Source organism: Nyctereutes procyonoides, unplaced genomic scaffold (genome assembly GCF_905146905.1).
Source record: "Nyctereutes procyonoides isolate TBG_1078 unplaced genomic scaffold, NYPRO_anot_genome, whole genome shotgun sequence".
Lineage (NCBI taxonomy): Eukaryota > Metazoa > Chordata > Mammalia > Carnivora > Canidae > Nyctereutes > Nyctereutes procyonoides.
This window is the reverse complement of record NW_026575134.1, coordinates 11,591,351-11,600,291: the sequence shown is the minus strand read 5'-3', so window position 1 is coordinate 11,600,291 and position 8,941 is coordinate 11,591,351.

Sequence of the window (8,941 nt, the reverse complement as noted above, 5' to 3'; positions counted from 1 at the left end):
GACTGACTGACCTCTCCAACTAAAAGTAATAATATACTATATGTTAATCAATTTATATTTAAATTAAATTAAAAATTAATTAATTGAAAAAGGAAAAAAAAGAAATGAGAATCTATGAATTACCTGACAAAGAACCATTAAAAATAGCAATTTTAAAGATGCTTGATAAGCTAAAAGAGAATACTGATGGAAAACTAAATAAAATCAGGAAAATAATGCATGAACAAAATGAGAATAATTTCTTTTTTTTTTATGATTGTCACAGAGACAGAGAGAGAGAGAGAGAGAAAGAGAGACAGAGGGAGAAGCAGGCTCCATGCACCGGGAGCCCGACGTGGGACTCGATCCCGGGTCTCCAGGATCGCGCCCTGGGCCAAAGGCAGGCGCTAAACCGCTGCGCCACCCAGGGATCCCGAGAATAATTTCTTTAATGAAGAAATCGAATATATTGAAAAGGGATCAAGGAAAAATTCTGAAGCTGAAGTATACAAAAGCAGAACTGAAAAATTCACTAGCAGGATTCAACAACAGAGTTGATGAAGCAGGAGATAGAAACAATGAACATGAAGATAGGTCATTTAAAATTATGAGTCAGACCTAACTCTGGGGAACAAATAAGGGGTAGTGGAAGGAGAGGTGGGCAAAGGGTTGGGGTGATGGTGACTGGCACTGAGGGGGGCACTTGATGGGATGAGCATTGGGTGATATGCTATATATTGGCAAATTGAACTCCAATAAAAAATAATATAAAATTATAAGTCAGAATTATAAGAGAAAAAAGCATGAGAAGTGATAGGAGTCAAGGGACTTACGGACATGATCAAAAGAAGTAATATATGCATTATGGGAGTCACAGAAGAGACAGGGAAAGGAACAAAGAGTCCTTTGAAGAAATAAAGGCCAAAAATGTCCCAAATTTGAGAAATAAAATGGATATAAAAGCTCAAGAAATAAAAAGAACTCCAAATGGGATAAATACAAAAAGGGTCATGCAAATTGTCAAAAGTCTCATAGAAAGAATGTTGAAAGCAGCAAGAGAAAAGTGACTCATCACATATAAGGGAGCTCTCATGAGACTATCAGTGGATTGCTCAATAGAAATCTTGCAATCCAGAGGGCTTAGGATGATATATTCAATATGATGAAAGAAGAAAACTGCCAAACAAGAAAAATGGCAAAGCTGCCTTTCTTTTTTTTTTTTTTGCAAAGCTGCCTTTCAAAATAAAAGAGAAATTAAGTCTTTCCTAGACAAATAAGGGCTGAAGGTGTTCACTGATCCAATACCTGCCCTACAAGAAATGCTAAAAAATAGTTCTTCATGTTGAAGCAAAAAGACATTGGATACCAATCTGAAAACCTACACAATTATAAAACTTTCTGGTAAAGAGAAACATATAGGCAAACATAGAAACCTCAATGTCAGCACATAAATCACCTTTAATTTTGGCACAGATTTTAAGTGACAGAGGCATTAAAAATAACTATAAATCTATGTTAATGGATAAACAGTATAAAAATGTAATTCATTACATCAAAAACATAAAGTGAACAGAGATGTAAACACTGTTTTTGTATGCAATTAAAGGTAAATTGCTATCAGTTTAAGACAGATCGTTATATATGGGGGAGCAGGTAATGGGGATTAATAGTAGGATTAAGAGTACTTTATCTTGAGGAGCCCTGAGTAATGTACAGAATTGTTGAATTACTATGTTGTACACCTGAAACCAATATAATACTGTATGCTAAATATACTTAAATTAAAATTAAAGAAAAATAAAATAATAAAATGGATTGTTATAACTTTAAGATGTTTTTTGTAATCTCCATGGTAAACACAAATAAAATACTATAGAAGATACATAAAAAGAAATGAGAAAGGAATCAAAGCATGTAACTACCAAAAAAATAAATGAAACACAAAGGAAGGTAGTAAGAGAAAAAGATGGACAAAATAGTTACAAAACATATGGGAAACCACTAACATTTGGCCATAATAAGTCCTACCCTATTGTTAATTACTTTAAATGTAAATAGATTAAAACTCCCAATAAAAAGATATAGAGTTATTGAATGGGTTGAAAAACATAAGGTCTATCTATTTGCAAGAAACTCACTTTAAAATCTAAGGGCACATATAGGCTGAAAGCAGAAAGATAGGAAAATACATAATGGGCAAATAGTAAATAGGTGAGGTGACTGTAATTATAACATAAAATAGGTAAGACAGAAACTGTCTTAAGAGATAAGGAAGGACAATTTATTATAATTAAAAGGTCAATTCATCAGAAAATATAAGAATTATAAATATATGCACTTAACGAGCTCCCTTATATTTAGGAAAAAAGTTGACAGAAGTGAAGAAATAGCAATACATTATAGAAGGAAATTTTAACAGTCCTCTATATTAAAAGAGGACTTTATTATGAAATGGCTGAAATAACCAGACAGAAAAGCAATATGGAAACAGAGGTCTTGAAAAACACTATAGACCAATAAGATCTAACAAGTATATACAGCATTATACCCAAAGACAGCTAAATACACATTCTTCTCAATTGCACATGAAACATTCTCCACAACAGATCACATGTTGGGCCACAAAACAAGTTTTAACAAATTTAAGAAGACTTAAATCATGCCAAAGATCTTTTCCAGTTACAATGAGATGAAACTAGAAATCAATAGCAAAAAGAAAACTGGAAAATTCACAAATACATAGAACTTAACACACTCTTACACATCCAATGGGTCAAAAATGAACAAAATATCCTGAAACAAAGAATAAAAGAAAACACCATACCAAAACTTAAGGGATGCAGTGAAAACAGTATTAAGAGGGAAGTTTATAACAGTAAACAATTACATTAAAAAAGAAGAAATATCTCAAATCAACAACCTGACTTTCCATCTTCAGGACTAAAAAGAAACAAACTTAATCCATGTTAGTGGAAGGAAGAAAATAAAGATTAGAGGAAAAATAAATGAAATAGAGTAACATTGAAAAAGACAAAACACAGTTGTTTTTTTAGGAAACCAACAAAATTGGCCAACTCCGCTAGGCTGAGAAAAAACAGAAGACCCACATAAATAAAATAAAAAATAAAAGACAGGTGCCTGGGTGGCTCAGTTGATTAAGCATCCAACTCTTGGTTTTGGCTCATGTTATAATCTCAGAGTCATGAGATGGAGCCCCATGTAGGGCTCTGTGTTGGATGTGGAGTCTGCTTAAGAGTCTCTCTCCCTCTCCCTTTGCCCTTCCTCTGCTACTTGCATGGTCTCTTTCTCTCTAAAAAAATTAAAATAAAAGTAAATAAATAAATTAATAAAGAGGAGATATTACACCTGATGCCATAGAAGTAAAAAGGACTTTAAAGAGACCACTGTGAACAGTTACACACAAACAAATTGGGTAATCTAAAAGAAATGGATAAATTACTAGAAATATAGACTCTAACAAGACCAACTCATAGAGAAAAAAATTCCTAACAGACCTATAATCACTAAGGAGACTGAATCAGTAATCAAACATCTCCCAAAAAAGAAAACCTCAGAAACAGATGGCTTCTCTGGATAATTCTACCAATATTTACAGAAGAAAACACCAAACTCTTCCGAACTCTTCCAAACTTCCAAATTTCAAACTCTTCAAAAAAAATTGAGGAAGGAACACTTACAAACTCAGTTTAGGAGGCCAGCATTACCCTGAAACCAAAGCCAGAGAAAGAGACTATGAGAAAAAAAAAACTAGAAGCAAATATCCTTGATTAATATTGGTATAAAAATCTTCAATAAAATACTAGCAAACTGAATTCAACAGGACATTAAAAGCATTCCACAGTGACTATGTGGGATTTATTCCTGAAATGTCAGAATGGATCAACACATGAAAACCAATCAATTTAGTATACCATATTAACAAAATGAAGGAAAAAAAAAACCCACATGATCATCTCGATGAAAAATCATACGGCAAAATTAAACACAATTTCATGATAAAACACTCATAAAACCAGGAATCAAAGGAAATTACCTCACATAATTAAGTCCATATAAGAAAAGCCCACATCCAACAGTATACTCAATGGAGAAAAATGGAAAGTTTTTCCTCTCAGATAAGGAACAAGAGAAGGATGGCCATTCTCATCTCTTCTATTCACCATAGTATTAGAAATCCTAGCCAGAGGAATCAGGAGAAAAAAAAAGACATGGAAATTGGAAAGGAAGAAATAAGATCATCTCTGTTTGCAAATGACATGAGCTTATATGTAGAACACTAAAAAATAAACACAGACACACAGATAACAGACATACAAACGCTGTTAAAATAAATTCAGCAAAGTAGTGGGATGTAAAAATAATACCCCAGAATCAGTTGTGTTTCTATGTTAACAATAAACAATCCAGAAAGGAAATTAAGAAAACAACCACAACATTAAAAAGAACAGAATACTTAGAAATAATCTTAACCAAGATGGGAAAAAACTTGTACACTTAAAACTACAAAGCATTGATAAAAGAAATTAAAGAAGACACAAATAAATGGAAAGGCAACATATGTTTATGAATTGTAAGACTTCATATTGTTGAAATCTCCATATTACCCAAAGCAATCTACAGATTTTTCTTAACAATTTTATTTATTTATTTATTCATGAGAGATACACAGAGAGAGGCAGAGACATAGGCAGAGGGAGAAACAGGCTCCATGCAGGAAGCCCGATGTGGGACTCGATCCCAGGGCTCCAGGATCAAGCCCTGAGCCAAAGGCAGATGCTCAACCGCTGAGCCACCCAGGCATCCCACAATCTACATATTGAATGCAATCCCTATGAAAATCTCAATGACAATTCTTTAGAAATAGAAAAAAAATCTCAATATTCATATGCAATCTTAAAGCACCCCAAATAAATCTTGGAAAAGAACAAAGTTGGAGTCCTCACACTTCTTTGATTTCAAAACCTTACAAAACTACAGTTATCAAAACAGAGTAATACTACATAAAGATAGACATACAGGCCAATAGAACAGACTAGAGAGGCTAGAAATAAACCCTCATGCATTTGGTCATATGACCTTGGACTAAGGTGCCAAGACCACACAATGGGAATAGAATAGTCTTCAACAAATGATGCTGGGAAAACTAGGTATTCACATGTGTTCTATATGGATAGATGTTTCTGTGATTGGTCTGGCATAACCGACCACCTGAACCTCCATATTCATAGGCAGGTTAAGAAATGGTTGTGAGACTCATGCTGTGTGAGTAATCTTGGGAGCCTGGTTATTTAAAATATATGATCTGGCCTCCAGGTCAGAACTGGACCTTTTGTTCTGGATGCAAAGAACTACAAATCTTGTCTCACATCTCCTGCTCCAGGCTGGGCTTGCCTTCCAGAATTGAATGTGGGAGGGGAGTCATATCCATATAGCCCAGGCTACTTGAAAACATAAAAACCATGATAACATAGAAATGCAGCTCACTCCAAACTGCACGTAGGCAAACAAATGTTTAACTTCAAACCCTGTCATTTGCCTATAAATATTGCCCTTATGGAGATGGTCAGTTGGAAGTCTCACTTGACATGAGGATACTCCACCCAGGCCTCTCAACTGGGACTCCAGCCTGGCTGTTTCCATGGGGCTTCCCCAGCTGATGAGGTTGGATATCATAAGTAGCTGATTTGATGTAACTTTGCCTTATTCTTATTTATTGCCTATATGTAGATTCCTTTCCTCTTCTGTTTCTATTAGGTCTCTATAATAGTAACAATGTTTTCTTTACTTTTCAAAACCAAAACATGGCTGTTGTGAATCTTTGTTGTTCAGAACAACATGCAAAAGAATGAAATTGGACCTTTACCTTATAGTATACATGAAAATGGACTAAAAATGTATTAAAGACCTACAGGTAAGACATAAATCTGTAAAACTATATTAAAAAAAGCATAGGGGAATAACTTTGTGGCAACTGATTAGACAATAATTTCTTAGATATGACACCAAATGCATAGGCCACAAAAGTAAAAATAGATAAATGGGTGTATACCAAACTAAAAAAACTTCTCTCCATCAAAAAAAGTAATCAGCAGAGTGAAAAGACAACCTACAAAATAGAGGGGAAAATATTTGCAAATCATATATACGATAAGGGGTTAATATCTAAAATATAAAAAGAACTCCTATGAATCAACAACAACAACAACAACAACATCTTGATTTTAAAATGTGCAAAGCACCCAAAACAGAGATTCCTCCAAAGGAAAATAAACAAGTGGCCAACAAAGATATGAAAAAATGGTAACCATCACCAACCATTAGATAAATGCAATGAAGTATCAATAAAAACCCCAGAAAATAACAAATGTTGGTGAGGATGTAGAGAAATTGGAACCCTATGCACTATTAGTGGGAATGTAAAGTTTCTCAAAAAATTAAAAATAGAATCACCATAAGACCCAGCAATTCCACTTCTCGGTATTTTTCCAAAAGAATTGAGACAAGGAATTAGAATGCTCTGCATACTCATGTTCATTGTAACATAATTCACAATAGCCAAAAGGAGGAAGCAACCCAAGTGTCCATTGAAGAATGAATGGATTTTAAAAAAAGTACCATATATATATAATGAAATATTATTCATCCTTAAAAAAGAAGGAAATCTTGATACATTCTACAACATAAATGGGCCTTAAGGACAATATGCTAAGTGAAATATGTCAGTCACAAGAAGAAAAATAGTGTACGACTCCACTTACACAAAATATCTCAAGTAGTTAAACTCATACAAACAGCCCTCCGTGCTGTCACCTGGTGGCCATCGCTCGGGGTGGGAGGTTGCCGGCCCGGCACATTTTTTTTTTTTTTTTTTTTTTTATGATTAAAGTCTATACTTTATTCAGACTTCCTTCATTTTTTCCATATGTCCTTTTTCTGGTCCAGGATCCCGTCCAGGATACCTTTATATTTAGTCGTCGTGTCTCCTTAGGCTCCTCTTGGCTGGGAACATTGACCAGTTGCTTTAATTATGCAGATATTTAATTCTGACATAGTCCATGGGATCTCGGTTCCAGGATCCTCAGCCTAATCACTGGATTTCCCTTCCCCCTGGGCAAAAAGGAAATGGAAAGGAGCTTCCATTCCAAACTCATACAAACAGAGGGTGGAATGGTAGTTGCCAGGGGTTGTTAGAAAGGGGAAATGGGGAGCTGTTGTTCAACGGGTACAGAGTTTCAGTTTCGCAAAATGATAAAGTTCTAGAGAGCATTGCACAACAATGTGAATATAGTTAACACTATGGAATGGTACACTTAAAATTGGCTGAGATGGTAATTTTTACTTTTTTAACCACAGTTAAAATAATACAAAACACTCAGGACCAGAGACCATGGAGCCTTCTTATAGAATTCAATAAAAATTAACACTTTCCTACCTACCTCCCATAGCCATTTCTCTTTCTTCCCTATTTCCCATCCTTCTAGCTCCAACTAGAGTGGGTCACTGCCAGTAAGAGGGAAAGAAGTACTAAAAAGAGGAGAGAAGAGGAGCACCCTTTCTCTAGCAGCAGGTGGTCCACTTGTAATGAGCCCAGTCATTACAAGGAAGGATGGGATGGTTTGTGATTGAGGGAAGGAGGGATGGTTTGTGATTGGGATACTCAAGTGCTGATCAACATGTAGCGTTTAGGGATCCCTGGGTGGCGCAGCGGTTTGGCGCCTGCCTTTGGCCCAGGGCGCAATCCTGGAGACCCGGGATCGAATCCCACTTCGGGCTCCTGGTGCATGGAGCCTGCTTCTCCCTCTGCCTGTGTCTCTGCCTCTCTCTCTCTCTCTCTCTCTCTCTCTCTGTAAGACTATCCTATATTAAAAAAAAAAAACATGTAGTGTTTAGCATTCTAATTTCTAAGATAGGACCATAATTTATAATTTAGAGTTAACTAGGCAGGATCAGAAGAGTAAATAGATATGCCCAGTTTTAACCTATTGGCAGAGAGAGAAATTTCCCACTGAGCCTGTATAAAGGACACAATAGGAAATACGAAAATGAAGATCTTTTAAATGTATATCCAATGTGTTTTGTCTGTCCAGTATATTAGTTTCAAATGTTAATGTACTTAATATAGAGAAAAGCTGTATACGAAGTGATTAATAGCAGCCATCTTTGGGGATGGATTAAAAAGGGGATCATTTGAAAGATTTTTCTTCTGGGACACCTGGGTGGGACTCCACATATCGGGCTCCCTTCTCACTGGGGAGCCTGCTTCTCCCTCTGTCTGTGTCTCTGCCTCTCTCTCTTTCTGTCTCTTATGAATAAATAAAATCTTAAAAAAAAGAAAGATTTTTCTTCTTCATGCACTCTACATCTGTCCTATTGGAATTATTTGCAAGGAGTATATATTTATATATCACTTACTGATTTTTAAAGTCAGAATTTGGAATTAACAGGTTATGTACGTTTATTTTGTACAGGTAATGAGTCTGCCTAAATACTGTCCACTCTGTTATAACCAGACATCAGTGAACCTCACGGGAAAGAACTTTTGTTTTTGAAATTTTCGATATGCAGCATTAAAAATGAAGCCAAATGTGAAGTCTGTGTTTTCTTTTTTCCTTTTTCTGTAGCAAAAAGAGGAAGAAGGAAGTAAGACGTGGAGGAGAAGGGGAAGGAAGGGAGCATGAGGTACGTCCAATCTTCTTTTCCCTATAATTTTTAAATGGAAAACAACCCCAAATCCTTACTAACTCAATCAGTTTCTGCTGCTAGTGAATTTCACCAAGCGTGAACGTTAGCATTATAGTTCTGTCTGTATTCTTTTTATTTTTTCTTTTAAACCTCTTTATGGATAGCACAATTTTATGGAGAAATTTTACATCAATATGGTGCTTTCCAAAGTTAAAAATTACTAACAACGCCTTTACTTCTTTGTTGTGACACAGAAAGG